The sequence below is a fragment of the Palaemon carinicauda genome, chromosome 16, assembly GCF_036898095.1.
Source record: "Palaemon carinicauda isolate YSFRI2023 chromosome 16, ASM3689809v2, whole genome shotgun sequence".
Taxonomy (NCBI): domain Eukaryota; kingdom Metazoa; phylum Arthropoda; class Malacostraca; order Decapoda; family Palaemonidae; genus Palaemon; species Palaemon carinicauda.
The window spans coordinates 34608423-34615922 of NC_090740.1; the positions used below are offsets into that span (position 1 = coordinate 34608423).

Consider the following 7500-nt stretch of genomic DNA (forward strand, 5'->3'; position numbering starts at 1 on the left):
AAAAACTATTTGATCGAATCTCATAAAATTTGGCGGGATGATTGGCCACGATCGAAGGACAATCTTTATTAAATTTTGGGAGTGATTGGGTCAAAATGTCAAAGTCAAGGTCACGAAAAAGTAAAACGTCTTTTTGCTATACCGTTGTCAATTTTCATGATTTGCATGAAATTAGTCCCAAAATATGTATAATTCAGTTGCCTATCTTGTGATATACAACATAATATAGTGATATCATTACTCTTGTTTGTGTATATATTTGTTTGTACGTCTGTCCGAGTGTTTGTGAATCGCATAACTCAAAAACTATTTGACAGAAACTCATGAAACTTGGTATGATGATTGTTCATGATCCTAGGAGAAATTAATTAGATTGGCTATCGTGAAATATACAACTTAATATAGGAGAAGTATGAGTTCTACGGAGTGCCCGTTCTAGTTTTTACATATTTATATCTACACCCACCCCCCGCCAACAATCCGATTTAACATCCTGACTTTTGAATTATTTTTTCTTCATTCAAGTTATGAAGGGATTACTTTAGGCATTCGTCTGTTTAGAGTAATGATTACACATTTCGGTTATTCATCAAGTTTTGTAATTCCTCGCTTCTTTTTATTTCTCCTCTCAGCGTCATGAGATAGCTACTCTCTTTTGGGTAGATACCATTTCTTTTACTATTTGGATAAACTTTGGTATGACAGACACTTTCAAAACACTAATGGCATTTCCTGGCCACATACATTTATTCAAAGGCAATAGTAATAATGAACCGTTGACGAATTTATTATTTACAGAAGAAAACACTTGGAAATCTTAAAATAAAGAACAAGGTTATATAACGAATTTCCTATTGCTGAAAATCTAGTCAATATATATCATGACATATTTCAAGAGTTATTCCTGTACACGTGGGTAACTGGCTGACAAGTAATGGGACATTGTGCCAAACTGCATCCACCACCATCAAAGCCAATACAAAACCCTAGCTTCTTAGCTAGGCCATTATGGTCATCAAATAACGCAACTCACCCCCCCCCCACCCCCCAAAAAATAGAAAAAAAAAACACCCAGACAGGTAAAAGAAAAAAATCACCCAGACAGGTAAAAAAAAAAAAAAAAAAAAAAAAAAAAAAAAAAAAAAAAAAACTGTCGATCACTTGAGAAAATACTGGTATTAACTTTGAGAAAAAGCGTCTGAGAACAAGACACCTAAATTTATGAACACGGTATTCAATTAAATTTACGGTCGTCATTCATGCACGCTCCGCGCCATAAAGTTGAATTTTCTAATGCTAAAGGGATGTTCAAAGTAATTTTAGGAGTGATTTCCTATACGAAGTCTGTGCGCTCTCAGGCTATTTGTTGTGTCATTTGCTTTCAAGTACATTCCTTCTAAAAATGTGATCTGGAAGCAAAACTTAATTCACTTAAATATGAGATAACAACAACGTTATTATAAAACATTTCGCAATATCAGTTGATGGATGAACCATCAAGTCTCGTCTAACAATTTTCCAAAGCAACTTCCGCATCCCTGCTGATAATCCTTGTGGTAATATTCCGTTTTCGAAATTTCAGTGCACCTATAAATCACATCCTGATTTCCTTTAATTACTGTTTCAATGACATATTCTCTTTTGTATGAATCTTAAAGACAAATCGGACTGAAACTTCCTGCAACTGATTCATGCGGAAGTGTATGTCACAGCACCGCAAATCCATTGGGTTCTGTCAAGACAAGTCATTACCAAGAGAAAACACACTTTAAAGCCATTCTTTCCAATTATCCATACCACAAAGAGAAAAACAAGGTCAACTACTTCTGTGGTATGCATCCAAATGACATTTTCAGACTTACCCTCGCTCGTTCCTCGTACCCATCTCCCTGTTCCCCCTTCCCCTCCTAGAGGACTCCTTCTTTCTTTCATCTTCCAATCATCACCTGTAATTGGTGCGAAACTCCTCACCGGAGAAACAAATGCTTAACAGACAATTTCCTTGTTTCTATTGTTACAGAGCAGGAAAGATGTGGTGTGGAGTTGCAGAGAGAGGTGAGGCACTGCTTGGGTCTCTGTAGGAAGAGAGGGGGAGGGAGGGAAATTGGTTAGTTAAAGGAGAGGGGAACAAATAAGTAGGGGGTAAGGGGTTAAACTAATTTAGTCTTCAGGAACACAACACTCATCATCCAAACTTTGAATGAATGCGTGTGTCTATTTTGTCTCTTTCCTACACGAACAATTCCACTCGTTCCACAACTCGTTTCCCATCCGTCCCTCTTGTTACCTCCCTACTCGCTATCCTCCCTTTCTTCCTGTACCTGTAGCCACGACCACTTTCGAACATGCAATTTGGTGACATTGGCAGAAACACGACTTTACTTCCTACTATTTGCGTCTAAAGATCGTGCCTACTGTTATGCCTATATTGTTAAGGAGCAGGTTATTAAAATCATTCTTCTTTAATTATACATAATTCTAGGAAAAAAAAAAAAAAACATCTCAAAACATCAATAGATATTAGCTACCTGAAATTACCACAGCTTTCTGTTCGAGATTGGACAACTAAGAGGAAAAAAAATGAAATTCTTGAAACAACACAAATGACAACCTTTCACAAATGCACTTTCCAAAAAGTTTTAACCTTGGAGGTGCTATGATTGGATATAAAACAATACTTGGTAATCTTCAGTATTCTAAGGTCGCTTAATAAGTCTTGGAACAAACATGAACATATCTATCTAATGGGAAGGAAAATATAAAATTACGGTAACACAATGACAATAAAACATCAGTGCCTCCATTCTGGGTAATGGCATTAGAAGAATAGTTAAAATAGTAAGCAATAGCTTGACTATATAACTATATAATTATGCTTATAATTATCTTATAGCGTTTCAAGGTTACAGCAACACTCTAGGTAATTACGAGATTAGTCGTCACCTTCGGGTGATGTTATAATTTACTCCAATCTAAGTCTAGAACTCTCTCCAATTTGGAAAAGGTTTCGTGATCTCGATATATGAACACAGAGCAGAGGAAAATAAAATATGGTTTTGAAAGGTAATCTGTCAGTTGTATTTAATCAAACGTTCAAACTCTAGTTTTAATAGAAACTCGTCTATCCAAACTAGATTAAAATCAAAGTTGGCAAGGCGCCTGGTGAGTAAAGAAATGGGCAAAAGAACTTGACAACAGAGAAGAAATTAAAGTGATCTATTCTAATCATCGTTAGCGTAGCCTTTCAAAATACCTTGAATGGCTACTGATATAATAAAATGTTGTTCAGCAAAATCAAGGGGAGGCGACGCCTTTTCGTGAACGCTTATCCCTTTAAATATAGGACAGAAGACCCGGCACTGGGGCTAGGTGGTCATTCGGGAAAATGGGGAAAACCACTCGGTTGCAATATGGATGAAAAGGAAGCAGGAACAGAGGTATAGTAGAATGGTAAATAAGGAGCTTACAACTGGCTGTCAAAAGGGAGCTGCAAAGACCTCCAATAATGCCTACATTGCACTACTTGAAGTGCACTGACGGCACTAACAGCCATCCCCTTCCTAAGTTGAACGAGTTAATAATCATTATCTCACAGACTCTAAAAAATCATGGAAATTACTCAGGGTTTATTTTATAGGCAACGAATGATAATAATAAACGTATTAGTAGTGGTATGTGTTTAGTAGTGGGAATAAAAAATAAACCTATCACAACAACACCTGACCTATGGTCAAAAGATTGTTACATAAATTTTGGAATAAAATAGATGGAAAATCCATGTTTATGAGCTAAAGTTTACACCATTTTGACTGGGATATCAATTATTAAAACTCGACATTGAACCACCCAATGGTCAACAACAACGGGAACAACAAATTTGTCTGGAATGATGACAGTTAAATTAGTTTTCACAGAAACTTCATGTTCCGATTAAAAACTATATCAAAAGAACAGAAGAGAGCCGTGTCCGCACACTCACCCACATGATTGTGAAAGTTGGATTTTATCTTTAACTACGGTGATTTTGTTTTGAGAAGTGCTTAGTGCTATCTAGGTCAGTTATTGATTCCAATCTCTAAGTTGCATTGATTCAAAATACAATAAACATTCTGATTACTTTTTGCATAAGAGCAAAATTTGTACAATGTCCTTAATTACTCCCTTTATACATGCATATATTATTAGCAAGCAAGCGCCCGCACGCACTCACGTACACACACACACACACACACACACGAGTAAAATTTGTACAATGTCCTTAATTAGTCCCTTTATACATGCATATATTATTAGCAAGAGAACAGACACACATATATACACACACATATATATGCACATATATATATGTATGTACATATATATATATATATATATATATATATATATATATACATATATATATATACATATATATATATATATGTGTGTGTGTGTGTGTGTATGTATGTGTGTGTGTTCTAAAGCCTTTGAACCGAAGGCAGTTACAACTCAATGAGTAATGAAAAGAATAATGGTGGGATTAAAGCCAAGAGACGAAAACAGCAACAAGGATAAGAGAACAAACTAAACTAACACGCAAGAATAAGAAATGGACGTGGGCAGGACATATAATGAGAATGACAGGTAACAGGTGGACATTAAAAATAACAGATTGAGGCCCTAGAGATTGCATAAGAAGCAAAGAAGGAAGAGACGACGATGGATTGACGAGCTAAGAAAATCTGCGGGTATAGACTGGCATAGAAAGACCATAAACAGACCTGAGTGGAAGGACATGCCTGAGGCCTTTGTCCTGCCGTGGACTAGTTACGAATGATGAAGATTGTTTATATATATATATATATATATATATATATATATATATATATATATATATATATTTATATACTGTATATAAATATATATACATAGATAGATAGATAGATAGATCCTAAAAAAAAATTCAGGTAGTGTACGGAAAATAAGATTAAATCATTGACAATAAAGAATCTCGAAGAAAATAATGACGAGCAAAAGACAGGTACCTCTTAAGGTAAGATGTAATTAATTGCAACATTATTGCCGGCATTTTCACGAAACAGGTGCTGTAAAATGAGCGTGTATGTTTAGCAATGGGAGTAACATTTCCATCAATTTAGCGTGTCAATAACTTCCTTATCATTCAAACGTTGTAGAGGATCTAAAACTAATAATTTATTACAAACTGAACAAAACACAAAAAGGTAAACAAGGATACCGTGACTTCAGAATAAACATAATACAAAGAAATAATCGAGTAATCTTTCTTGCTTTACTTTTACTTATTACTCATACATAATTCCAAACCTAGATCTGGAGATTATGTTTTCCCTATTGCAGCGTTCAATAGTTGAACACAACACGTCCTTCATATCCAAATAAGTAGCAAACTCACCAACCTTCAAACAAATGAAAACAAATTTCGAAAGATGTTTGCCTATATGGGTACCCTTCGCACGGTTAAAACTTTTAGTAACGTGGTGATTCTATCTTTTAAATGTCTTACAATACGCAAGACAATCATTTTCATTTCCTCTCATCTAAGAGTATTTACGTTAAATTTCCTCACACTTCCAGATTATTTTCACCTTGAAAACGCATCCTATTTCAACTGGTGTGTACTATGTTAGAATAGAGAGAAAAAAAACAATACAAACAAAAAGTATACATGTCAATTAAGATTTTCATGTTCCCAGAAAAATGAGATGTAAGAAAATTAACTAGCTTATAAAAGCACACACACACACACACACACATATATATATATATACATACACACATATATATATATATATATATATCCATCCATCCATCGACTATCTATTTATTTATCTACATATATCTACTATATATATATATATATATATATATATATATATATATATATATATATATATATATATATATATATATATTTGCAGGAAAGGCGATTGAAAGCAGAAATTTCAAAATTTTGGACTATATCTATTACGATTCAGTAGGTTTTTGGGAAACCCTCCTTCTCATCATTAGGGTTAAACATCAACACAAATTAATAGACCCTCATCTATTAAAACATTAACTTGCTTGCTTGTGATGATTTTTGCTTTTGCGTTATGTGAATGCTTATATCCTATTTCAGAATATTTCTGTGTATTTGTTTTGATTACTGTATCTGTACTTTTTTCCAAAGTGATATCATAACTAACCTTATATCCTTGTAGTTGTTATGTAACATTGATTGAACTTTACTGATTTAATAGATCCTTGTCAATTAATTTCCGTTAATGTTCAAGTTTTAGCCCTTTTGATGTGAAACATGGTTTGCCGAAATCTTAATTATTCGTAATAAATATAGTATAAACTATTAGTTGTTCTTTTAATCGCCTTTTTAATAAATAGGATGATTTCAAGAAACGAATATGCCCTTCATTCACTCACTAGTGTATATACTGTATATCATTATCATCATCACCATTACTAGTCCACTGCTGAACAAAGGCTTTAGACGTGCCCTTCCACTTTCGTCTGTTTATGTTTTTCTGTGACATTCCACACCCACAAACTTTCTTATTTCGTCTATCCATCGTCTTCGCTTCCTTCCTCTGCTTTTACAATCTCGACCATTTCCATTTCTTTTTCTTACATGTTAGAATATCTTCTACTATAGGTTGCTCTCGTATCCATATTGCCCTTTTTCCGTTTCTGTGAATTATATATATATATATATATATATATATATATATATATATATATATATATATATAGAGAGAGAGAGAGAGAGAGAGAGAGAGAGAGAGAGAGAGAGAGAGAGAAGACTCAAGATAACTTTTCAATACAGTGGGGATATATTTACGAAAATAAATGAATAGAGCTTTAATGGATAAAGAATTACCAATTACGTTAAAGCACAGACTTCACGCTCTTCACCTCATACTATATTCACTGATGTATTGGGTACACTATCTATTCTACTTACCAGAAAGGGTGCAGAGATGGGCTAAAATCATTCATGTTAACTAACCTACACTATAAATACAATACAGTATGGCATAATGGTTACGTTTTATAATTGACTTTAAATATTTCCGTAGGTCCATGGTAAAACTTATACACTTCTATCCTCTTTATCCGTAAGTTTTGTTTTTGATAAAATAAAACAAAAACAGAACAAATGATATCAGCAATTCAAATATTTCATTATATACAACTCTTCCACGGAAACAAATAAATTATTCATTTGAAGCTAATGGGTACAGAATTCACTTGTGTATTTTCGACCTAATTCTGAGGAAAGCTTATTCGCCACTAATTCTGTTATGTGTAAAGGTGTTGGACATATGACAATCAATTTTTTACCAGTCTAATCCCCATAAGCAATGCACAAATTGTTCTGTATCCTCCACACAAAGTAATCAAGCCAGAAGGTTAAAACTACAGCAATTCTGGAATAACCTTTCACAGTTAATATAGTCACCATTCTACCTACTCTTGACCACTGGC

At 34.0% G+C, this 7500-nt stretch overlaps 1 long non-coding RNA gene across 1 annotated transcript in view; it reads right to left on the reverse strand.

Annotated features, from left to right (window-relative positions):
- Positions 1–1286: 1286 nt before the first annotated feature.
- LOC137655025 (uncharacterized) overlaps positions 1287–7500 on the reverse strand; it is a 189558-nt gene continuing 183344 nt past the window's right edge. The window contains exon 3 of the long non-coding RNA XR_011046780.1: positions 1287–2075. This is a non-coding gene — a long non-coding RNA (uncharacterized lncRNA). The remainder of the gene's footprint in view (positions 2076–7500) is intronic.